This window comes from Molothrus aeneus, chromosome 2 (genome assembly GCF_037042795.1).
Source record: "Molothrus aeneus isolate 106 chromosome 2, BPBGC_Maene_1.0, whole genome shotgun sequence".
Lineage (NCBI taxonomy): Eukaryota > Metazoa > Chordata > Aves > Passeriformes > Icteridae > Molothrus > Molothrus aeneus.
Genome location: NC_089647.1, coordinates 114,389,217 through 114,415,744, shown reverse-complemented (window position 1 = coordinate 114,415,744; position 26,528 = coordinate 114,389,217).

The following is a 26,528-nucleotide window of genomic DNA, read 5'->3' as shown; positions in this document are numbered from 1 at the left end:
GGAGTGGAAAGGTGTGAGGAGCAATCCAGCAGCCCCGGGGCAGAGCAGGAAGAGGGGCAGGGCCAGAGCAGCTGGGTGGGTGGCAGGCAGCCAGGTGAGGTCACCACCACAGCAGGTGATTGTCCTGGTGGGACTTGCACTTCCAAGGTTCTTGTGTAACTGCTGGCTTTGAACTCATCCTCTCTCCCATTTGTTCTGATTTCCTCTTTCATCTCCAGAAATTGTACAAGGTCTGTGAGAGTCCTCTTGCCAAACCAATCTCTGCCAAAAATGAGGAAATTTAATCACCTACAGCTCCCCTTCTCAGAGTCTGTATTCTGTTACATCCCTCTGAAGTAGTGCATGCAAGGCTGTTTTTTTTTTTTTCCTGCATTAATCTGGGGATCAAATCTGACTTTTAACAGAGCAAATCCTTTGTGCTCATAACAAAATCATGTGTGGCAGACAAAAGGATTCCCTTCTGTAAACTCCTCTTGAGTTGTTTGGGGGTTTGCCTCCTTCATACTTAACTGCTATCAGTCCTTTATTTTTTGGAAATAAATAATGTAGAAAAAATCCCACCATCTCAGGAGTCAATCTCAAAGACAAAATTGATAATTAATTTTGTAATTTTTGGTTACTATTTGCTGAGGGGAGATTTTAAGGCAGGAGCCTGACCTGGGAAAAATCTTTGCAGGGCAGTGAAAAGGTGATGGTGAATCCCATGTTGTTCCCACCTGGATGCACAGCTCTGTTCAGCATTGCTCCCAGTTCAGCTCAGAAACAAAATGTAAACAATAATTATGTGATTGCTTGGAATGTGCTTTGGAGGTTGCTTATCAACAGGGGCCTCTATGATTGGTTCCATGTGAATTGTTTTTAATTAATGACCAATCCCAGTCCAGCTGTGTCAGGACTCAGATCAGTCACAGGTTTTTTATTATCATTCTTGTTTAGCCTTCTGATGTGTCCTTTCTCTTTCTTTAGTATAGTTTTAGTATAATAATGTAATGCAATGTAATGTAATGTAATATAATATAATATAATACCAGCCTCCTGAGAACTTGGAGTCAATTGTCATCTGTCACCTCATCCTGGAACCCAGAACACCACAAAAATTAATAACCACAGGTGACAGATGTATATCACTACAAACCTTGATCCCTGTGACAGGAATCAGAAATAGAGCTGGGAAGGATTGAGCACAAAGGATGAAGAAAAAATGAGTGATGGAAGACTTGCTGTGAGAATGAAAGTGTTCATGTAGTGATTACCCATAACAACCACCCTGAATCATCTTTGGGCTCTGAAGGTGGCTGGAGCTCAGTGGGATTCCTGTGGAAGAACAACACAATGCCAGCACAACTGAGTTGGTGGCTGTCTTGGTTTGTAAAGCCAGGTGTCTGCTAAGGAAGGCAGGAGCCTTCCTTGAAATGGAAAATGCAAACCCCCTCCCTCTGAATTATTATAATTTTGGAATTAAGGGGCTCTCAGCAAAGATATGGAAATAGGAATAACAGTTCTTTACTAGGAAAATTAAAACTACAAATGCAATAGTACCAAAAAAACCCAACCAAACAAACAAAAAACCAAAAGTCACTGCCAGAGTCAGAGCAGTCCCTGTCCCCTGTGTGTCAGGGGGTGGCACAGCCCCATCCCATGGGGGCTCAGCCCTCCTGCAGTGCCAGCTGTGGCTCTGCTGGAGCAGGGATCCTGCACAAGGGGGGAGTTTTCCTCTGCAGCTCCAGGGCTGCTGGAGATGGGCCTGGGCTCCCTCTGGCCATGCAGGGCAGCAGAAGCTGCTCCTCTGGCAATGCACTTGGCAAAGGCTGCTGGGCTGTCCCAGCACCTCAGATTGGATCCAGGTAGGAATGCTTGGCTCCTCCCCTGGGCGCAGCATCTCCCCATGGGATGATGGGATTGGATCAGCCCTGCAGGGACACTCAGTGGCCATGGACAGCAGAGATCTCCTGCAGGGAGGATTGGCTGTGGGAGAGAGAAAGAAAAAACTGTTCCATGGACAGCAGAGAACTGCCCCAGCTCTGACAGATGGGGACAGAACACACACAGCCCCAGCCACAGCTTGTGACCCAGACATTGGGAAATGCCACAGGGTGTGTGTGTCCTCGTCCAGGCCCTGCTGTTTCCCTTCTCTGTGTTCCTGGGGAAGTAATTTCCCTTCTGTACTTTCTCCATGTATAAAACACTGAGGATTGAATTTACCTCCTTTGTAAAGCTGAGCGAGATAGGGCTGGATGGGATCTTGGGAATGAGGAATATTGGTGAATATCAAAGGCCATATATGAATGTTACAGCTCTTGAGAACCCCAGTGTTGTCTTTAGTTCAATGTGGGATTTGTGGGTGGGCAGGAGTTTGAGTAAGAAAATATTAATCTCTCTTTGATTTTTCTTCTTTTTCTTTTTTCCTTTTTTTCAATATGCTTATTCAGGTCAAAATCTGAAGCCACATTTTGATATGAAACAGTTTTCTAGGTCATTGTCCTCAGAAATGGGAGATGTGGAGTGCTGGCATATTGCAGAAGTCAAGGATGATCCTAAGAACCAGCAGGAAGAGGATCATGGACTTTGCTGAGTTCAAAAGTGCCCTCATAGTGCTTTAAACCTTTGGCAATGTGTTGTGCCATGAGGGAATGAAATGAAGATGTTACCAAGGCTTTGCCTCACAAAGATTTATTGGTTCACTGGGAGGCAATCAAAAGGAGAAGGAAGAAAAAGGGAAAACACAAAACTTCTTGCACTAGAAAGAGAAACCAAGGCAGGAGAGTTGTAGAATCATGGAATGGATTGAGTTGGAAAGAATCTTAAAAATCATCCCATCCCACCCCTGCCATGGCAGGGACACCTCCCACTGTCCCAGGCTGCTCCAGCCCCAGTGTCCAACCTGGCCTTGGGCACTGCCAGGGATCCAGGGCTGGAATTCCATCCCAGCCCTGCCCACCCTGCCAGGGAACAATTCCTCATTGCCAAGATCCCACCCAGCCCTGCCCTCTGGCACTGGCAGCCATTCCCTGTGTGCTGTCCCTGCATCCCCTGGAAATTGTCTCTCTCCAGCTTTCCTGGGGCTCCTCCAGGCCCTGCAAGGCCACCCTGAGCTCAGCCCAAAGCTTCTCCTGTGCAGGTGAACAATCCCAGCTGTGCCAGCCTTTCCTCCCAGCAGAGCTGCTCCATCCCTCTGCTCATCCTGGAGCCTCCTCTGGGCTCTCTGCAGCAGCTCCAGCTCCTCCCTGGGCTGGGATTATGAAGTGCTCTGACTTCTCATATTTGGTCAGAACTTTTTGTTCCCTGACTCCAATCATTGCAAAAACCCCTCCTCAGGTTTGCAGCCTGTTTGGGCTGCACAGGCCCCACAAATCTGCCCTCAGTGGGGTCATGCAGACCCTGCCTGTGTTCCAGGGACAGTGTCAGGGCTGTGCCATGGGGTAGAAGCTCCAGGCTCCCCATGTTCTGTTTTGCCATCCCTGATTTATCTGTTTCATGCTGCACCTGCAGCGCTTTCCTGCTGGCACCAACATCAGCAGGTGCTGGCACGGGCCTAGAAGAACCCAAAGAGTTTCAAAGGCTCTGAGCACTCAGATCTTGTGAGCAGCACAATATTGGTTTCACAGCAGTTCTTTATCTTTGGGTCAAAGTGATGAATTACTTTTGGGAATAATATGAGATTTTTAAAGCCTTTTCCTCTGTGCACCAGTTTCAGACAGATGGTGACATTTCCCTTCATTATACTCCTAATTTTCCTAAGGAATTGACTAACCATGTAAAAAAGTCAAACCAATTACAGTGGGCTTGGGGCACAGGTTTTTTTTCCTCTCAACATAGTACCTGGAATCTCCTGACTTTTTGTTTATTTAGGAGAAATTTGCATATGAAGGCAGGAGTGCTTTTAACTGTGTCAAAGCAGTATTACCATCACAACAGATTAGAGAACCATAGGGTCATTTGAGTTGGAAAAGACCTTTAAAACAATCGAGTCCAACCCTTAAATTAACACTGCCAAGCCCAGCACCAAGAGTCTCCCCTAAAGTCACATCTGCACCTCTTTTAAATATCTCCAGAGTCCACCACCCAGGGCAGCCTGTCCCAATGCTTGACAGACCTTTCTGTGAAGGAATATTTCATAATATCCATATTATGAATAATATTATAAAATAATAACAAATATAATAATGTAATAATTATTATAATATAAATATAAATATAAATATAAATATAAATATAAATATAAATATAAATATAAATATAAATATAAATATAAATATAAATATAAATATAAATATGATAATGATAGTCCCCAGCACTGACCCTTCCATAACCATCCTTCCTGGGAGAGTCAAGGGGTTTTGATGTTAAATTAAAATAGATGCACTCACAAATCCCACCCTATCCTATGGCTCTGGGTGCAGGCCCTAAATTACTCACCCTGATTCCCTCCCTAGACACTTCCCAAGTGTGGGAAATTCAAGCCCAGAGACCTCCCAAGGCCTCAAATACACAAGCTCAGAGATAGAGATGGAAACAGTGTTTGACCTAAGGCCTTGGAGAGGGCTTGAAGCTTTAGAATAGAATGGCGAAACAGACAAAGAATAAGAATAAAGATGTGTAGTTTAAGCAGAAATATGTTTCAAGCAAGTAGAAATATGCCTCATATAAGTAAATAAATATATTAGGCCAGATAGTAGAAGATTTTAGAGTTTAACAATAGAGCTCGTTACAGAGTTGATAAAAAGTAGAAGATACAGCAATAAGTTTCTGTAGAGTTACATGATTGGATAGAAGAAGACACATTGTAGGAAATTGTGTAAAATTTAGCAATTAGGAATTGGTTATGAGGATGCTAACAAGATTTGTGGAAGTAGCTGATTGGATAAGAAATGTATAAAAGACATTGTAACTAGAATTAGAACAGATTCTGATGCAAGGCTTCCAATGTGATGGTTTTGGAGGTAACAACCTTACAGACTCACCCTTCCTTGAGACTGATTTTGCAACAAAACATCTTTTAAACCCCTCTTCAGTCGACCCCATCTTTCTATATCCCAAACGCCCAAGTGTGAATAATTTGTGAACTTTATTTGAGGCAGATGCACCAGAAGAAACACTAGGCACCATCCCAACAGCTGGTGAAAGGAAAGCAGATTTGTGCCTGGGGAATTCATCTGCTTCTGCAGTGCTTCTCTGGAGGATGTGCAGCTGCTGTAATTGGGAAAATGTGTCAGAAATTAGATTAGGTTGGTTTCCAGTGGAAGACACCACTAAGGTGGATATGGTGATAACAAGGTAATATGTCATCCCCATGGAGATTCACACTGTTTTTACAGCATTTGAGTAATTTGGACTCAGACAGACCAATTTCCCCCAATAAAATGAATGCCAGGGATAACACAGATGCCATAAGGCTGTTGATCAAACAAGAGCTTAAGCTGTAACTTTCCTCTTCATTGAGAAGGGCAATAAAGACACAAAAATCACTGTGGTGATGGCTATAAATTATTGACCTGAATTACTGGATACTGACATTTGATGTCATGTATTTCCACTGATTTAAGGACTTGGATGATCCCTGTGAGTTCCTCCCAACTCAGAATATTCTGTGACTGTGTCCTGTGCAAAAACCCTGCTGCCTCCATCCTCCTTGTTGCAAATGGTGATGAGATTGACAACAAAAAATCTGTGGGAAGGGACAAATCTCTCCAAACCTCAGCTGTGAGGTGACAGCCTGATGAAACACCACAGGTGAGTTGCTGAAACATGGAGCTGGAAGCCTGAGGGCTTTTTTTGTAAGTTTGCCACATGCCTCTGGAAGATCCTGTCCCCTCAGGCATCTCTTTGTGCACCTCCACGCTGTGGTTTCCATGAGCATCTGGGGCATCCAGCACACCCCAGGCCCTCAGTTTGGTTGTGACCTGATGGGGACCTCTCACACAAGTGAGGATGTCTCCCTGAAATTTCCCCACACATGAGGCACCCACATTTTTCACAAAGCTCACCCTGCAACAAGCCCTTTTCTGATGGAATCCCCAGGCCACCACACAGATGGGAAATGTTGCTGTTCCTTCCCACAGGCTCACAGCCCTGGGAGGGAGGGAGGAAGACTATTCTGCCACCTCAGTGCTAAAATCTTTCAGCACTTCTGCTGCCTCCAGCAGGGATCCAATGGATTAGGCACCAAGAGAGAAATGCATCCAGTGAGTTTGTAACCTTAAGGGGCTCTCTGAGGATGAAATCCTGGCAAATCCACACTCTGTGCCAGTGTATCATTGACATAGTTCCTCAAAGGATATTTATTGAATAAAAATTCCTTCTACTGTGGAGAAATTTGGCTGAAAAGTGACTGGAAAAGGCCCTGGGGGTGCTGGTGACAGGGGCTGGACACGAGCCCAGGGGTGCCCAGGGGGGCAAGAGGCCCCTGGCAGCTGGGATGGATGAGGAATTGTGTGTGCAGCAGGAGCAGGGCAGGGATTGTCCCTCTGTGCTGGCTCTGAGAGCCCCTCAAATCCTGTGAGAGAACAAACTCTGTCCCTGGGACAGCTTTTACAGCAGTAACAGCCTTTGCTGAGGGGTGTTTGAGAGGAAGATGCTGATTTGTGACACTTGGCTGTGGCATCCTGGAGCAGAAATTGATGTGCAATAATGAAACATTTGCCCATCTTTAATTCTTCCCCGCTGCTCCATGAGCCGTGTGGCTCCGGAGGGTCAGATAACACCGCGGGAGCTGGGGGATGTTTGCGGGACGGAGATGCCATCTAGTGGGAACAGCAGCTGGGGACAGGGCAGGAGAGGAGGGTCCTGGCACCCCTTCCCCCCAGTGCCACACACAGCCCTGGCATGGGGACGTGAGGTGGCACTGGGTTCACAAGTGACAAAGCCTTCAATAACGTGGGGACAAAAAAATAAATAATAGACGAAAAAAGAGGTTTGTGTTTTCCTTGATTCTTGAACTGCAAGTTGGGCTGGAAACCAGTCTCAGCTGAGTGCTTGAAACAAGGGGCTGAGAGGGGAATCCTGAGTGGGAAGTCTTGCACAAATTCAGCAACAGGGAGAAACAGCATCAAGGAATCGTGGAATATCCTGAGTTGGAAGGGACCCACAGGATCATCGAGTTCAGCTCCTGGCTCTGCTCAGAGCCCCCAAAATCCCACCCTGGGCATCCCTGGCAGCGCTGGCCAAAGGCTCCTGGAGCTGTGGCAGCCCTGGGGCCGTGCCCATTCCCTGGGCAGCCTGGGCAGTGCCAGCACCCTCTGGGCAAGAACCTTGCCCTAAAATCCAACCTAAATTTGTCCTGGCCCAGCTCCAGCCAGGCTCCTGTCCCTGTCCCAGAGCAGAGGTCAGATCTGTCCCTTAGGAGGAGCTGCAGATCCCTGAGTTCTGCCCTCAGTGTCCTCTGCTCCAGCTGGACACACCAAGTGACCTCAGCTGCTCCTCCTGTGGCCTCCCCTCCAGACCCTTCACCACCTGGTCTCTCCCTCCCTCCCTCCCTCCCTCCCTCTCTCCCTCCCTCTCCTGCTTTGTCCCTCTGGGCTGGTGACAAGTGGAACAGGTTCCTCGGTGTGTTCAGCTCAGCCATCCCATTTCCTCAGACAGGGTGATGGCAGTGAATGTGTATTTCATGAAATGAAGTGTGGAGATTCTCCAGCTGGCTGGGAAGGAGCCACCTTGTGAACCTAAAGTAGAGGAGTAAGAGAGACTGATTTCAGCCTCAGAATGGCACTTTTCATCTTTTATTTTTGGTAAAGACAGACAGGGACACCTTCCAGGGGCACCTTCCACACCTGTCCCAGGCTGCTCCCAGCCCCAGTGTCCAACCTGGCCTTGGGCACTGCCAGGGATCCAGGGGCAGCCCCAGCTGCTCTGGGCACCCTGTGCCAGGGTCTGCCCACCCTCCCAGGGAACAACTTCTTATATCTAACCTGAATTTGACCTTTTTCAGTTTGAGCCCATACCCCTTTGTCCTGTAACTCCAGTCCCTGATGAATTGTCCCTCTTTTGTTCCCCTGTTGCCCTTTCAGATATTGGAGCCTGTGGGGGCTCCTCTCCAGGCTGAATGTCCCCAGATTTCTCACCAATTTATAAGACAAGTGCTGGGCATGCAGCTCCTTCTTGTGCTGAGGGGGGAATTTGCCACAGGGCCCCAGTGGGCAGCAGGGATGTGGGAGGGGTGAGGGACAGCAGGATGGCTCCAGAGCTGGGACAAAGCACCATGGAATTCATCTGTTCTCTCACCATTCCTCTGTCCAGATCAGTCTCTGCTCCATCTTCAGTTTAGAGCAGCAGAGCCTTTGCTCTGAATTCTTCCCCTGACAGTTCCTGCAGACCCGAAGGTGAGAGAGTCTTGTGGGCTGTACCCTTCCCATGGGATCCCTGAACATTAAACAGGACCAACATTTCCAGGATCAAAAGACTTCAGCAAGGGTCACTGCACCAGCACTCACTGAGGGCTTTGAAGATCCAGAGCATTTTCCACACATTTAGCCTCTATCTCAATCCACATTTGTGAATGAAGGGATTATAATGTCCCTAAAACCTCTTGATGCTCAGAGAACAGAGTGTGAGTCTGCAGCTCCTGAGATCACTTTGCAGATGTATAATTCAAAAATGAAAAATTTTGCTCACACATTCAGCCAGTTCCCTTTTTTTGCTTCCTTTTCCCTGTTGCTGCTCTTCATCTATAAATAGTGCCTGGTCCCAAAGCAGTGCTGGAGCAGCTCTTCTTATTATCAGCAAAGCCTGATCATTTTGTCTGCCAAGAGCTTAAATGTGCTGACTTGAGCTGCAGAAAGACCTGGATGTGGGGGAAATGTCCTGGTTCTGCCCTTTTACCCAGGAGAGAGCTCCAGGCAGCTCGTGCTGGGACTGGGGGTCCCATGTGGATTCTTCTGCGAGGCCATTTCAGAGGGAGCTGCCCAGCCCAGCAGGACCCTGCCTCCCTCAATCCTGATGCCTTGTGCAGGCTGCCCCAGAGCAGAGGCTGGGCAGAGCTAAAGAATAAAGCAGGGATTTATTCAAAGCATCTCCTCCATGGATGCACCTTGGGCAGCACCAGAGCCCAGCCAGGGCTGCACCCAAGATGAACCAAAATGGCCCCAAAATGCACGGCCGGGCACGGGGTCTCTCCCTGGGATCAGTTCTGCTCCATTTGCATCTTGCAGTTCATTGTCCCATTGCAGCTTTAGCCCCTGCAGTCCCACCCTGCTTGTTTTTCTCTCTCCAGCCCACGGGGTTTGTGCTCTGGGGCTGAGATTTGGATCATTTGTCCTTGGTGCCCAGCTGGAGCAGGAATTGTTTTGTCTCCCTGCTCTGTGCACAGAGCTCACCATCCCATAATATGAAGCCCAGCCCCACACACTAAAGCAGCACAGAATCTGAAAAATAGAAAAGCTCAAACCTGAGGCATCAATCCCAAACCCAGGGTTAGAGATCCCACCTGTGGGAATCAGAAATGAAACCATTTTTGTGTCTTCATGAGGGTGCAGTTCCTTGTTAAGTTGGCCATTGTGTTCTTAAGTTGATTGATTCCCCTAATTATCTACAGCTGGATCTATTTTGATGGTGCAGGAGCTGCCCAACTCCCTGGAGTGCAGAACTCATCTCCTGGTGTGGATTCATCCCCTGGCTCCCCAGAGCTGGCACAGGAGGAATGCTGGACTGTTCCTGCAAGAGACTGAAGAACATTAAAAGCTTTAAATGCTGTTCTGCTTGGAGAGTTCCTGTAAGCGAGGTGAAAACAATTCCCATCTCTTTCCATCAGCAACCAAGTCTCTGTCAACAGCAGCTGAAAAGAAAATGCTTGGGAAATAAAGTGTGGGAAAGGAGGGATTTCTGGTGCTGATATCCCTGTCTGGAGCAGCTTGTTTGCCAAGAGCAGACAGACCTGGATGTTGTTTTTCCAGTTTTCAGTTAAGAGTTTTGTTTTGCTGCTGCAGTTCACCCTGCAGGAGGCTCCTTGTGTGGCAGAGGTGTTATTTATCCTTCACTCTTTGCCTGGACAGCAGGAACTGCTTCCCTCAGCCTCCTTTATTTGCTTTTGAAATAAATGCAACTCTGCCTTGTTCCTTCTGTGGTTATTTCTTCTGGTCTTTCTTCCTCCTTCCCTGCTGAGGGCAGATCAATGCTTGACCCGGCCATGAACTGGCCAAGATATTTTTCAGATATTTTTCTTTATTTAAGAATTGAGCATTAGCACTTCGTGCAGGGAGAAAAATAATGAGGCAAAAATGTGATTTTTTTTTTCTCTGAAAACTTTTGGGCATAATTATAAGGGAGTAATTTACATCATTATTGTTGTTATATTGCTGCAAAAATACAACAGCAGTGGTATTTTGTGTTTAGGTTTAGATGTCTGTTATTTCTTATTTATAAGTTGTGAGTTCTATAGTATTTTATGAATAAGTTATAAAATGGTTAGCTATTTTTATTTAAGGTTTTTTAAGGTTAAACTATTTAATTAAGAGATGACACTTAAATTACTTTTATTTTTAACTTAACTAATTACTCAAAATTCATAATGTGGATTTTTCTGCCTGGATTTGGAATAATGCTGTAATTACTGACAGAAAGAGGATCCAGTTCTCCAAAATCCATGTCACCCATAGTAACATTGACAGTAAAACTGAAATTGTTTATGTACCTTTAAAATGGAGGAGTGATTAGAAAAGTGATTAAATACACAAAACATACAGGAGTCAAAGAATACAGGTTTTACTTTCAATTATATATTGGCAGCACAACAAGTATTGAGTCTTCCCATTTAATGCCTTTTTTTATTATAAAATACTACTTAAACTCATGAAGAAAAAGGTAAAGAAGGAGGACTAATTGCTGTTCTAAAACTTTAATCTTAGTTTTATATATATTATTATATTCTAAAACGTTGAGTTCTAAGTTTTCTACTTAGTGATATTACACACTTCTAATTAAACTACACACTCATAATCTCAGTGTTATCAATTAATTTTGGAATCTTTCTCCACAGCTTCAGGTTAAATGTAGTGTTCTCCAGGGAATCAGAGTCTGTTAGTACAGAAAGTTTAAATTTCTCAGCATCCAGGACTCCAACAGTCTTCCTTATGGATTTGGCTTTGATAGAGGGAACCTTTCCTCTCTGATGAGAGCTGTGCCCGTGATTACCAGAGCAATTCCCATCCTGCCAGCCCTGGAGCAGCAAACAAACCAGCAGCTGCCTGCTGTGCCTCGTGTTTCCCCTCTCAGCTGCTCCATGGGCACACATAAACTGGGGAGAAAACATGGGAAATTGATTCTGTTTGTCAGGTAGAAAAACAATTTATAAAGAGTGGGGAACTGAGGGTGAGAGAAATGTGGAGTTTTTTTTATCGAGAACAAGTGAGAATTTTGCTTTGCCTGCTTCAGGTTTGTTATCAGCACTCTCAGAGGGCTCTCACCAAATGCCACTGCCTTCAAAACCATGTGCTGTTTCCTAATAAAATAAATAAAATAACCTTTTAAGCTGGGCACTGTTGCCTGGTTATGGATGTGCGGGTGATGGAGTCTGCTGACTTTTGAATATCTACCCCTTGCTGAGCTGCACATGTGGAACTCCAGGTGGAAAAAACCAGTGGGACTCTATCGCCAAAGGGGTGTCAGGGACAAACAAAGGTGATCCAGAGACTCCATCATCAGAAGGCATGAAAAGCACTTTATTATTAGAAATCCACAGTTTTTATAGAAACAATGGTGGACCTAAGACCTGATTGGCTTTTAGGAATCTTCTCTCACCTACTGGTCAAGAAGGGACGACTTCTTGTAGACATCTTTGACAAACAGAGATTGGAATAATAATGGTTTTAATTCTTTCTCTGAGCTTTCTCACAGCATCCCAGGAAAATCCTGGGAGAACCATGTCCCTCTCTCTGTTCAGAGGATGTGTGATTACCACAGGAGTCCCTCATTTGGGGTACAACAACTTTTCCTACCTCATGCAGGAGTCACTGCAGCGTCATGTCCTGACCTTAGCCAAGCTGCAGTGAAAAATAAGTGCTCTGAACCTTGCAAATGTTCCTGTTGGTGCTTTTGAGCCCTTTCCCAGCACTGCAGGGTGTGTTTGTGCAGAAAAGGTGGATATTATGCCCATGTGATTTTTCCATCCATTTTTGAGATGTAGGAAATAATCTTATCCTCCAGCTACAAGTCAATGCAGGAGGCAGAGTTCATGGAATAACAGGTTCTTCAGTCTCCAGATGATTTGACTAAAAAAGTGAGGAAAAAACCCCCCACTTTTACTAAAATATTACTCTTTCTGCTGTCCACAACGTTGCACAGACATTCACACTTGCTGTGGAGAGGTAAATCAGGAGGTGGATTTCAGAATAAAAATAATAGGAAAAATTCATTCACCTGACTTGCTCCAAGCTCTGCTGAGCCAACAGAACTAAGCAGGAGGACACTGGGAGGTGCAGGTGCTGCTTTCTTTTCCTTGTTCTGTATTGACTGTGGAATTTATGGCTCTGTTTATCCCATAAAAAATGGAATAACAGTGTTTTAAGAGCCATTCCTTGCCAAAAAGTCCTCAGTAGCCTTAGCCCTGTAGCTGCTAAATAGGAATTTCTTTGGATCTTACCCAGTGGTTGAAGGGCCTAATAAAACCTCACCTGTGTATGTGTTCTTTCCTCCAGCATTTTAAGTTTTTCACCATAAAATGCACCAGAGTTTTGCTGTGATTGAAGTCTGCCCCTGGTGTGGGGAGCAGCAGACTCCTGGTTTTTGTTTTTTTGTTCCAAATCCCAGTAAAGCAGTGGAACTTCAAGCTGGGAACAATTCACCTGGAGCTCAGCAGTCCTGGCTAATTAATTACTCTGCCCATGCTGGATAATGAGGAGGGACAGCCATTTAAAACACAATCTAGTTATTCCATAATATCTGGCCAGGTTTGCAAGTCTTGGTGGAAAATACACTGGAAAGTGCTAAGATGAGGTGAATTTCTGGTTTTTTATCAGTGCTGAAGAGTCAAGGAGAGTTTCAGTGTGCTGCAGCATGTGCAATCCAGCCAGAATCCCATCTTCCATGGGAAGGAAACATCCCTGGGAGGAGATTACACCCTAAAAAAGAGGCAGAAAACAATCTCTCTGAACACAGTTTGTTACTCTTTCTGTATATTTATCTCTTCTTGCAAACCCTTCCATGACATTAAATTTATGGGGTGTATTTTATTTAGATTACTGACCATGCCTCTCTCTAGAGGCCACATCTCTGCCAGTAAAGTAAAGGGTGTCAGGGAACAGTCTCAGCTGTTTTTTTTTCCGTGTTCAGTACAACTTTTAGAGCAGTCCTTAACATGGTTTCAGTCTCAGACAGATAGGACTCTCCAAAATCTCTTAGTTCCTGATAAATAATATACTTATTGAGAGGCTCAGAGTTCTTTAGGATGAATGTGACTGGTCTCTGACAAATAGTCCTGGGAACAATAGTCCATGTTCACCTTCTGGGAAAAGGGCACAATGAATGTGAACTTTAAATCCCATCCTTGCTCCCAGAAATTGGCAATTTTTGACCAAACTTGCTCTGTGTAGAGCTTCTCTTGCCACTTGTGAAGATGAGAATTGGTTTGTTATCAAAGTGTGTCACGGACATATTTTCTGAAAAATCCTTTCGTTAGGATTTTTCCTCCTGAGGAGCTGAGAAGCCTCAGAGGAAAAGAAAACCAATAATTATCTGCTGCTGTGGAATGCAACAGGTGCAGCTTTGGTTGGTCCACATGAGTTATTTCTGCTTGATGACCAATCACAGTCCAGCTGTGTTGAGACTCTGGTCAGTCACAAGATTTTATTATCGTTCCTTCCATTTCCTTTCAAGCCTTCTGATGAAATCCTTTCTTCTATTCTTTTAGTATATATAATTTTCTTTTAATATAATATCCATCATAAAATAATAAATCAGCCTTCTGAAACATGGAGCCAAGATTCTCATCTCTTCCCTCATCCTGGGACCCCTGTGAACACCACCACAAAAGTGCTTTGAATTTAATGTTGTGTCAGCTTCTCTGGCTGGGGAATTTGTGTAATCCAATCCATTTTGACATAAAACAGGGTGAATAGGGTGAATGCTTTGATAGAAATGGTTCTCTGAGGAGCAGAGCAATGAGGAACCCAAGTCAGGAGCCGTCTTCCTGCACAATGCCCAAACCTCCCCTTGCCACTGGGTCAAGAAACCTCTTTGTGCATTTTTGGTTTTTACAGAGCAGCATCTGCTTAACTTTGATCTCTTTGGTTGAGCAGAGACAAATCCAGACCTTCCTATGAGGGGAATTTTTGCTCCTCACTCACACACATTTCACTTCTTCTCTCTGCCAGAGTCTGCCAGTGCTCTGGGCATTTTAGGCTAGGAGAAAGATTAAGTTGGGTTGAGCCTTTACCTCAGCACAGCTGCTGCTTTATGTGACTGCAGTGCCTGTGAGGACATGCCTAAATCCTCACAGGATCCAGCCCTCACTGTGGGAACCTGGGCAAGACACCCAAATTTCTGTGTTTAATCAGCTGTGATCGAACTGATTCCTGCTGCATGGATCTCCAAAACATGGATCATGCTCCAGATAGTTGCACAGCTTTTTAATGGAGACTGAAAATAATAGGGGAATCAGGGGATTGTAACATTTGCCTGCAACTATCACTCAGAAGCCTGTGGGTTTAACATTAATTACTGGAGAATAATGAGTGAGCAGCAAACAAGAGCCAGCCCCATGACTTAGACAGAAATAATCTGTTAGCAACACAAAGTGGATTTGGGAGCAGCACCATAAATATCTGGTCCAGATCATTAGATTAGAGATGTTTTTTTACAGAGCCGTGCAGAGGGGTGGATATTGAAGGGGAAGTTTATGGAAGTTTCTGAGTTGTTTCTGAGGGAGGTGGATTGTTCTTAGAGTAACACAAATCTTAATAGTGGATTGCTAATTGGGACTGTTTCACTTTAGGTAAAGATAATATACAGTTATGTTTATAAAAGCAGAGGGATTAGTATCTTTTTAAGAGTTACCCTAAGCTTGTTTTTATGAATCTTCTGCCCCCTTTCCAATTTCTGTCTCACAGGGAAGAAGGGGAGAGTTCACTCTCTTTGAGATCTCCAATTTCCCTGTACATGCAACAAATTTCCTGCTCTGCACCGACATTTATCCTTTTCTCAATTTAATCTTTCAAACCATTAAAATCTCTAGGAATTTTATAGGAAAACCTCTAGAAATTTACACAAGGTAGGGCCCATTCCACCCTTTTTTTACCAAACACCAAATAAGTTTCTAGACCAGGCTGGTGAACTGCCACTGGAGTACACATCTTAATTAGGTGGAGTTAATTGCCCCTTGCAGTTCCCTGTCCACATTGCCTCTGCAGAAGGCAAAGGTCACTCATTTATGCAGTTAATTGGATATTTTAGGTAAGATAAATCCCAGCTAGGTATGGCCTGTGAGGGGAAATTGCCAGCTCACCTTCCTTGCACTTTGCTAGGATGTCTCATGCTTCACCTTTCCAAAATAGCCATGGAGCTGTCTGATCTCCAGAGATTGAAACAGGGATCTGTAAATGAAGGCTGGAGGTTCAGCCCTTTTCAAAATGACTGAATTCTGCTTTTCTCCCTACATCCCTTGCATGTGACCCCAAACATGAGCTCAAAGAATAATGAGAACAAAAAAAGAAGGAGAAGCTTCAGAAATGTTGGCCTTAACCTCTGCCTGTTCTCTCTATCTGCAGTATCCAGACAGTTAAATTGGGGATTTTCAGGGAGTTTGAAATCCTGAACGTGTCTGCTACAGCCAGGAACTTTCATCTTCATTCTCCCATCTCTTTGGATCTGTCCCTGGATGAGGAATTGTGTGTGCAGCAGGAGCAGGGCAGGGATTGTCCCTCTGTGCTGGCTCTGAGAGCCCCTCCAGGGCTGGGCCCAGTTCTGGCTGATGCCTTGTGCAGGCTGCCCCAGAGCAGAGGCTGGGCAGAGCTAAAGAATAAAGCAGGGATTTATTCAAAGCATCTCCTCCATGGATGCACCTTGGGCAGCACCAGAGCCCAGCCAGGGCTGCACCCAAGATGAACCAAAATGGCCCCAAAATGCACGGCCGGGCACGGGGTCTGTCCCTGGGATCAGTTCTGCTCCATTTGCATCTTGCAGTTCATTGTCCCATTGCAGCTTTAGCCCCTGCAGTCCCACCCTGCTTGTTTTTCTCTCTCCAGCCCACGGGGTTTGTGCTCTGGGGCTGAGATTTGGATCATTTGTCCTTGGTGCCCAGCTGGAGCAGGAATTGTTTTGTCTCCCTGCTCACCATCCCATAATATGAAGCCCAGACCCACACAGTAAAGCAGCATAGAACCTGAAAAATAGAAAAGAATGTAAGTATTTTATATATGCAGAATATAAAAAATATCAAACCTGAGGCATCATGGCTCCTGCAGGAGAGCCCTGGAGGGGCTGGAGCGTGTCCAGGGCAGGGAACGGAGCTGGGCAGGGGCTGGAGCCCCAGGAGGGGCTGAGGGAGCTGGGCAGGGGCTGGGGCTGGAGCAAAGGAGGCTCAGGGGCCCTTGTGGCTCTGCACAAGTCCCTGCCAGGAGGGCACAGCCGGGGGGGTCGGGCTCTGCTGCCAGGGAACAGGGACAGGAGCAGAGGGAACGGCCTCAGGCTGGGCCAGGGCAGGCTCAGCTTGGACAGCAGCAGCAATTTGCCCATGGAAAGGGTTGTCAAGCCATGGAACAGATTTAGCAATCTCTCAGTTTACAGGTGATGTACCTCATGCAAAACCCATTTTTCTGCTCCTCATACGACGAGATGCAAGCAGGAGCTGCTCAGGGAGGGATCTGGCATGGTTGGATGTGGTGGTGTTCACAGGGGGTCCCAGGATGAGGGAAGAGATGAGAATCTTGACTCCATGTTTCAGAAGGCTGATTTATTATTTTATGATATATATTATATTAAAAGAAAATTATACACTAAAACTATACTAAAAGAATAGAAGAAAGGATTTCATCAGAAGGCTAGCAAGGAATAGAAAGGAATGATAATAAAATCTTGTGACTGACCAGAGAGTCCGAGCCAGCTGGACTGTGATTGTCCATTAATTAAAAACAACCCCATGAGACCAATCCCAGATGCACCTGTTGCATTCCACAGCAGCAGATAACCATTGGTTACATTTCGTTTCTGAGGCCTCTCAGCTTCTCAGGAGAAAAAATCCTAACGAAAGGATTTTTCATAAAATACGTCCATGACAGTTGGAGCTGTGCACATTGGGAAGAGCAGCCAGAACATCTGAATTTCTTCCCTCCTGATTTCTCTCAGCCTGGCCAAGGTCCTCATTACAAGGAATTAGCACAATGTGAGAGATCACAGCTCCTTACAGGGAAAGTTTGTTCTGGCTGTTCAGAAGTTTGTGCTGTCTGAGGGTTGAAATCCTTCACCTCCAAAAGAGGGATGGAAATGGAATATCTCAGTGTTTCCCACTTCCACCAATCTGTGGGAAAACATAAGTCTCAGTGAGGAATTTCAACATTTTCATTCCTGGCCATAATCTGAATCAGTGATGGAGTAAAAATGATTATTTTTCAACTGACTGTAAGAATTATCAGTCTATGGAAGTAGCATTGAGCAGTAAATTACTGTAATTGCTTTCAGGCAATAAGAGCTTGAATTCTTAATATGTTTATTCTTGAATATCTGAGATCTCTGATAAGAAATCTTGCCTTGTGGTAACTGTGATACTGATTTCTAAGAACAAATTGTTTAGTGTTTGCCTTTAAAATCCAGCAATTATTACCCAGCAGCCCAGCCTCACTGATTAGTCCAGAGTTGCTTGGTTAAAGCAGCATTTAAAATAATGAATCATCCCACTGTTTCTCTGGTTTTCCAATGAATTATTTGCACTTCTTTAGACAAAAGAGGAGATTAGCTGGAAACCTTAAGTAATGAGTATTCTCCATTGTCTCTGTGATTAAAGCTGAGATTATCTCCCTGAGTCTTTGCTATCCAGGCTGTGATTTCACAAGTCATTTAAGCATGTTGCTAACGTTAAATATGGAAGAAAGCATTAGTTCTGTGATTGAAGTCCTCACTAATTTTGGGCTCCATACCAGGGGAACTGTTGAAGGACTCTAGCTTTCCTCAAAAAACCCTAATATATTATTTTAATTCGAATTTATGTGTCAATAATAGTAGAAAAAATGGCTAAAAATTAGTATGTTTATTCATCACCCAGAAAAATCATAGACTGTGCATCATTTAGGGGCAATTGTTGTGCAACAGCTGAAAGAAAGTTATTTGTAGATTTTGATGAAACAGTGGCATGAAACCCAGGCAAAAAAGTGAGAAAATATTGGAAAGGAAATTATCACTTCTATGTTTTGCAACAAGGAAAAAAAAAAAGGGAAAAAATTGTCAACAGGTCTTAAGTGCATAAAAATACATGCATTTAATAAATTCTTAACTGAGTGAAAGTCACTTCCCTATTGAAGGGGAATTTTTTGCCACATTCCATAACTATTCTTAGCAGAGAAGGGGCAGTTCACAGAGCAAGAGAGCAAACCCTTTTCCTGGTGTGCAGGCAGTAAACAAAGGAAACGCATCTGAAGCTGTGACCCTGGCCCCAAAACCTTCTCCCTCTCTCGGTATCAGCAATCAGGAAATGGGAGCGTTTGCTAAAGAGATTTGCACATTGCTCACAACGTGCTTGGGATAAGAAAGATTCACGGAACATCCAGAAGATGGCATAGATGCAGCAAGGCTGGGGTGGGGAAAGGGGGGAAAGAAAAAGGAAACGAAAAAAAAAAAGGGGAAAAGAAAAAGGAAAAGAAAAAGGAAATGGAAAAGGAAATGAAAAAAAGAAAAAGAAAAAGAAAAAAGAAAAAGAAAAAGAAAAAGAAAAAGAAAAAGAAAAAGAAAAAGAAAAAGAAAAAGAAAAAGAAAAAGAAAAAAAGAGGAAAAAGAAAGAGAAAAAGGAAAGGAAAGGAAAGGAAAGGAAAGGAAAGGAAAGGAAAGGAAAGGAAAGGAAAGGAAAGGAAAGGAAAGGAAAGGAAAGGAAAGGAAAGGAAAGGAAAGGAAAGGAAAGGAAAGGGAAAGGAAAGGAAATTTCAAGGAAAGGAAAGGAAATTTCAAGGAAAGGAAATTTCAAGGAAATTTCAAGGAAAGGAAATTTCAAGGAAAGGAAATGGAAATTTCAAGGAAATTTCAAGGAAATTTCAAGGAAATTTCAAGGAAAGGAAAGGAAGAAAGAAAGGAAGAAAGGAAGAAAGAAAGGAAGAAGAAGGAAGGAAGGAAGGAAGAAGAAAGGAAGGAAGGAAGAAAGGAAAGAAAAAAGAAAGAAAGAAAGAAAGAAAGAAAGAAAGAAAGAAAGAAAGAAAGAAAGAAAGAAAGAAAGAAAGAAAGAAAGAAAGAAAGAAAGAAAGAAAGAAAGAAAGAAAGAAAGAAAGAAAGAAAGAAAGAAAGAAAGAAAGAAAGAAAGAAAGAAAGAAAGAAAGAAAGAAAGAAAGAAAGAAAGAAAGAAAGAAAGAAAGAAAGAAAGAAAGAAAGAAAAAGAAAGAGTCACAAATCTTCACTGGACAACTCCAGGAAATATCAATACATGAACAAAAAGGATGGAGTAACACATTTTTGAGGAAAAGTGTGAGGAGCTGGACTTGCAGAGCTGCAGGCAGGGACACAAAGGGGTTGGAGCCCCTTGGGGAGGCTGGAACCTACAAAATATGAGGGGCAGGGAGGAGGCTGGGAGAGGCTGCAGGAGTGGAGGGGCAGAAGCAAAATTTAGGATATCTGTAAGGAAAACACAGTGGGACAGGCCTGTCAATAGCTCCTGATGGGCTTGGAAAGGGGAGGCTGTTTCTTTAGATGCTATTGAGATGTTATGAATGTGGATTATTGTAATAGTGTTTTTATTAGGTGTTAATAATGGGTATTATTAGATTGATGTTAATAAGTATACTATTATCTGCCCTGGATTGGCAAAGAGGTGGAATAAGTATGGTTTTAGTGTTTGTAGTCTCTGTTATAACAAAAATAATTAAAATACTATTTTAATAATATAATATAAATATATTAATTTAAATTATATAAATAATAGAAAACATATATATATAATATACATAAATATATGTTATCATGATATTATGTTAATAACATAACTATAATAATTTAAACACTGTTTTAAAAATTATTGTAGCCAATAGCTCAAGTTCAACCACAATGAAATATTTTATTTGGGATGGTTATTTGGGAAATCAGAAAACACTGGACAAATTAGGCTTTCCCTATAAAATATGATGTCAGTAGACAATTCCCAACCAGCTCTCCTGGTACACAAAGACACTTAGACCCCAATCTTTGATTGACCTGTGGCACTTTCTATAGTAAATAATTAAAGATACTCTTTGGTGGAAGAGGAGCCAGTCTAGTTTAAAGTGAAAACCACAATTTCTGTGAAGAATTAAGAAAAAAAGAAGGAAGCAGACAGTGTCTTCTCCTATTTTAGTAGAAATTGTATTGCTCTGAAATATGATTTCCTGCTTGGTGTTTTCTACATCATGTTAAAGAATGACAACAGGAGTGTCTTCCACAAAGCACAGTTCCATTTTTGGGGTAGGATACCAGACTCCCCTGCCAAAAATCCTACTGTCCTGATCCAACATGAATATTAAACTTTCAGTATGGGATCTGTCTATTTTTTTTACTGAACATGTTCTAGATTGGGAGATTGTGAGGATAAAGACTTGGTAATAATTAGGCCTGTAGAACCTGTTTTTTATTAAGGAGACAAAAATGCCATGTTCATTTAATGGTAGAGGAAATAAATTTCTACTTCTTTTTCTGACAGGTATAGAGTTGGCAGTGCTGGAGATATTTAACTGTGAGTTATGGAAAAAATCCTTCTAATTCTGAGAGTACACTGAAATTCTTGCTTTGTCCAGAATTCCTATGTATAAAAGAATCTTCTATTTATTATCTTGGAGCTAGCAGAAAAAGAAATCCCAATTACTTTGTTTAAAAATATAATTCTGAAATAAAACTTAATGAATGGCTGTGTTGCAGAAAACCCATACAGTTTGTACCATGTAAACGTAGCTGGCCTTATAAACATCTCAGAATTATCTACAACATTCCCTGGCACCTTCTGGCTTAGAGCAAGTGCTGTGTGCTCACTTTGGTGTTCAGAGTTTGACTGGGAGGGGAGCAGCTCTCCCTCATGGAACCATGGAATAGTTTGGGCTGGAAGGGTGTCTTGGTTTCAACAGACAGGTGTTTGCTAAGAAAGGCTGGAGCCTCCCCTGAAATGGAAAATGTAAACCCCCTCCCTCCAAATTATTATAGTTTTGAAATTAAAAAGCTCTCAGGCAAAGATACAGGAATAGGAATAACACTTCTTTACTGGGAAAATTTAAAAAAAAGATGCAATAGTACGAATAAACAAAAACAAACCACTGCCAGAGTGAGAGCAGTCCCTGTTCCCCTGTGTGTCAGGGGGGTGGCACAGCCCCATCCCATGGGGGCTCAGCCCTCCTGCAGTGCCAGCTGTGGCTCTGCTGGAGCAGGGATCCTGCACAAGGGGGGAGTTTTCCTCTGCAGCTCCAGGGCTGCTGGAGATGGGCCTGGGCTCCCTCTGGCCATGCAGGGCAGCAGAAGCTGCTCCTCTGGCAATGCACTGGGCAAAGGCTGCTGGGCTGTCCCAGCACCTCAGATTGGATCCAGGTAGGAATGCTTGGCTCCTCCCCTGGGCGCAGCATCTCCCCATGGGATGATGGGATTGGATCAGCCCTGCAGGGACACTCAGTGGCCATGGACAGCAGAGATCTCCTGCAGGGAGGATTGGCTGTGGCAGAGAGAAAGAAAAAACTGCCCCAGCTCTGACGGATGGGAACAGAACACACAGCCCCAGCCACACCTTTTGTGTATTTGACAAAGGGACATAAAAAATCATCCAGTTCCATGGGAAGGGACACCTTCCACTGTCCCAGGCTGTTCCAGCCCCAGTGTCCAGCCTGGCCATGGGCACTTCCAGAGATCCAGGGGCAGTCACAGCTGCTCTGGGAAATCTGTTCCAGCTCCCCCTGGCACAAGCAGGGAGCTGAGAGCTCCTGGTCCCGGTCCCACGTCCCTCTGAGGTCTCTCTGTGGCACTAACGAGGTTCAGTTTTCCAGGCATTAATTGCCTGTTCCATGCTGGCTCTTGGAGCTGTGAGGGTGAACTTGCAGAAGCTTAGCCAGCACTTTGTGAGGCAAGTAATTATCCCACCTCTCCACCAGCCTTGTGAAATCAAAAATAGCCATGCCAAAAGATAACTGTTTTGTAAGCACATCCCTCCCTGCTGAACTCAGAGGCCTCAGCCCTCAGTTAGTTAATCACAAATCAGGCTGATTGTTTTATTAACATTAACAAAGCTCCTAATTTTGGCTTTCTGCCTTCGTGGAGACTTGGCTGTTCTGTCTGAAGTGACACTTGGAGAGGTCCCTTGTCTCATAAGTCTCTTCTTTTGGCTTGTGTTTTAAATTTCCCATTTTCTCTTCTTTTTGCTCGTGTTTTAAATTTCCCATTTCTTGTCAGATTTAACCAGTGAGCAGCCCATATAAAATTTTTAATGCTGATTTCTCCTCAAACATAGGCTCTGAATTTTACATTGCCTGTAAGATTAAAACAGTAACTTGACACAGAGTTTTAAAACACAAACATCTTTCCAATCACTTCACTCTTGATGTGTTTTAAACTTTGGCAAAACGTAAGAATTTTGTGTTTACTGCTTGCCAGAATGCTGCACATACTCCACAGCAAGTGGAATGCTGCTCAAGCTCTGAAGTAATTTATTGTTATAAATCAAACTGCTGACTCTCCATTTCTAAACTGAGGAGGAATCACCAAAATTCAGCCTTTTCAGTTGGAACAGCAAAGCAACTACCCTGGGATGGCTTGGAGCAAAACTCACTGACTGCATTGTCAGAGACTGCATGCCTTTCTTTTCTCATTCATAATTGGGATATTTAATTTATTTATGTAATAAATTAATAGGTCACTTGTTATTTGTAACTATTGATTTTCACCAAAAAAACCCCCAAAACTCCCCTAATTCTACCACTTTATATATATATATATAACTCAAGATCTAGTGCCTTTTTTTGTCATTACCTGGAAAATTCCTCTAAGACCACCAGGAATAACCAACCTATTCCTTTCTACTTGAGGTACTGCACCTTCAGGAAGGATAGGACCAGTCAAAGAGTGCTTAAAAATGTCAGGGAGATAAAAACGAGAGAGAATTGGTGTGAATTAGGTGCTAGTGTTATGCAAAAGAAGATTGAGTTTAGATAGAGCAAGTTTTCAATTATATAAAAGATGTGGGGAGGAAAATCTGATCAATACAAGTCCCTGTGAGTGGGTTCAGTGCACAGAGAACCATTCAGGAAATGAACCCTGCCCCACCTCATGCACCATTGGATCTTTAACCTGACATTTCTAGGGAAATATTTACCCCAGACATGTATTTTTATATATTTATATATATAAAAACCAGATGGACATATAATATATATATATATATATATATATATATATATATATATATATATATATATATATCCATTTGGTTTCCATTAAACTTGAAATACTCATTTAAATTCACAGCTCTCATTTCTCTTGATTTAAATGCTGGCTGCAAAAGACTCAGATCTGCAAAGCTGACAAAGTTGCTCTTAAAATCCTGTTTATGGCAAAGTGCACCTCATGTAGCAATAAAGCCATGAATTCACTAAAATCTTAAGAACATAACAATGACTAGTCCGAATCTAATAGTTTCAGAAAAAATAGAGCTTGAATTCAAATTGATATCTGTGTGATTTTTAGTGGACCCTGAGTGGAAAGGGTCACAAGCTTTTCCTCTTGTTCGACAAGGAGATGCATGAAGTGTACATGAAATACCTGCTGAAATTGGATGCTGAATCAGGAGCTTAATTGGTTGAAAATCTACAGCTCTGAAGCCTTGAGCTTTTCCCTCCACTTTGGCTGGAGTCCCTGAGAGCAGCTCTGCTCATTTGCAGTCCAAAAATGTCAAAAGCACCAGGCATTAAGGCAGAGTTTGCTCCTGGGGAAAGCAGGAACAGTTTGTGATCATTCATGTTCAGAGATGCACTAGAACAAAACATAATCGAGTTCAGCTTTTTAAGGGGGGAAAATAAAATAAAAAATTTAGAAATAAAAATAAAATAAAATAAAATAAAATAAAATAAAATAAAATAAAATAAAATAAAATAAAATAAAATAAAATAAAATATGAGAGAGCTGGGAGCTGAACCTATGGACTGCAAGGGCCAGAGGAGGATTCCTGGGTAGGAAATGCAGGAGGCGCTGCCAGGAGAGTGACCAGCCTTCAACCCTTCTCAGGTCCCAGAAATCAGGGATATCCATCAGAAAAAGCTCTTGAAAATCTCCTTTCTAACTCTTGAGACACTTATAAGGGGGATGCAGAATCAGAGGCTTCTGAGGTGATTCTGGGTGGCCAAGGTTATTTGACATTTTTCTTACCAATTTTTATTTTGATTGGGGAAGTATAATTGACCTGATTTAAATTAAGATGCAATGGATTTGGGTAGTATTCACATGTAACAGAAGCATTAATTAAGTTTTAAAAGCAAATAGGCTGCATTTTGTTAGGGCCATGTACACCTGTTGATACAGTTATAAATGCAGAAACTTTCACCCCTTAGAACAGATGATAGAAAGGGCAGCAGATGTTTCTTTAGAAACACTTTTAAGCTGGCAATGATATTTTCCACCTCACAAGTTACTACACTGCGTTCTGTTTTCATACATTTTTTTAAAGATTGTCTTGCTTCTTCCTAGGTTAAATGTTGGGCAGTAGTGGCTGGAAAAGTGTTGTTAAAAACAATTAAAAAGATGTTAAAGAGTGTTAAAAGTTTGTTCACTTCTGTGCTCATGGTATAAGGGCAGTCTGACTTCCTTCACACTCCTCTTTAGCAACTGCACACTGAGGAAAGGGAAAAAGCAAATTCTGAATTCAGGAATCCTCCAGTGCAATGGAGTTCAGGAAAGCTTCCTGAGTGTGCACAGCTTGGGGAAGAAAGCTCCCAGAAGAAGCAGCATTGCAGATTGCAGGAAACTTTTAAACATCTGTGAAATGCAGACTGTAAGTGGAGCTGAAAAGAACCCAAACCTGTGAAAAAACACCCAGTCAAACCACCCAGACAGCTTCATCTGGGCTCCCTCTGGTGCTGCCTGAGGCAAGAAAAACAGAACCCCCAGGCAGCTTTATCCAGGCATCACTACAGAGTCTTGCTCGGTGAGTTCCTGTCTAGCACCATTCCCACAGCCAGGGAAAGCATCGTCTGGATGTTTTGGGATTTTTTTAAGGTTTGCTGGAGCTTTCACTGAGTCTCCATCACCTGCTGCTGTTTCTAAAGAGCCTCATCGTCACTAAATGCAGCCGAAGTTTCATTTCCCCAGGGTCTGCACAGAGCACCTGAGGTTTCTGCAGTTGCCTTGGCTCTCAGGATGTCTGTGGCAGCTTTTCCTGGGAGAGGGCAGCTTGGAAGTTTGTCTCCTGTTCTGTAGAGGCAGACAACCTCTATTGCAAAGAGGAAAAGCCAACTTTGGTTTCTCCAAATCCACAGCCTTGCTCTGGAGCTTAACTCCATCTTTACTGCTCAGCTTCAAGAGTCTCAGCCTGCTGCCTCCTTTCTGTGTTTCCTTCTGCCAGCTTTGATGCTTAAACCTCTCTTATTTTCCACTAAAAAAAGGGGATCATGGGTTGCATTTGTCCCTCTTTCCAGGATGCTTAAACCTCTCCTGTTTTCCACTAAAAAAAGGGGATCATGGGTTGCATTTGTCCCTCTTTCCAGGATGCTTAAACCTCTCTTGTTTTCCACTAAAAAAAGGGATCATGGGTTGCATTTGTCTCTCTCACAAATTCCAAGTGGCCAACGCTGGCATTAAGATTAAAATTCAGCAGTGATTGTCCAGCTAAAGAAGGGCCACCAGCCTTGAGTTTCTTATGAATTAGCTCCTGGAAAAAGATCCACAATTCAAAATGTCCAAATGGGTTTGTGCTTCCCAGGATTTGGAAGCCCACAGCAGAAGCCCTAAAACACAGCCCCTGGGAGGTCACTAAAACAAGTTTATAATGAAAAAACACACAATTCTCTTTATTTTCCATGTACTAAGGAGGGAAAAAGAGAGGAAAAAATGTTTCCTTCTGCTTTGCTTTAAATGTCTCAGTGTGTGAACACACACCAGTCACTCCAGGCACGAGTTAAAAATGGGGCTGAAAATACAAAACCTATAATGGATGTCTGTAATGAAAATACAAAGCCTATAATGGATGTCTAGACTTGGAGTCCCTTCCAACCTTAATATTCCTGCCCATGGGTGAGAACAAGGTGGGTATGTCCATTTTCAATCAGCAGCACATTCCTTCACATTTTCTCCTATATGGTTTTACTCCACACAAATGGAGCTCAACAGCCACTTTACAGATGTTTAATTAGACAATTCCCTTCCCTTTAAAAATTTTATACCTTTGAGTTGTCTCAAAAGGCACACAGGACTGAGGCATGACT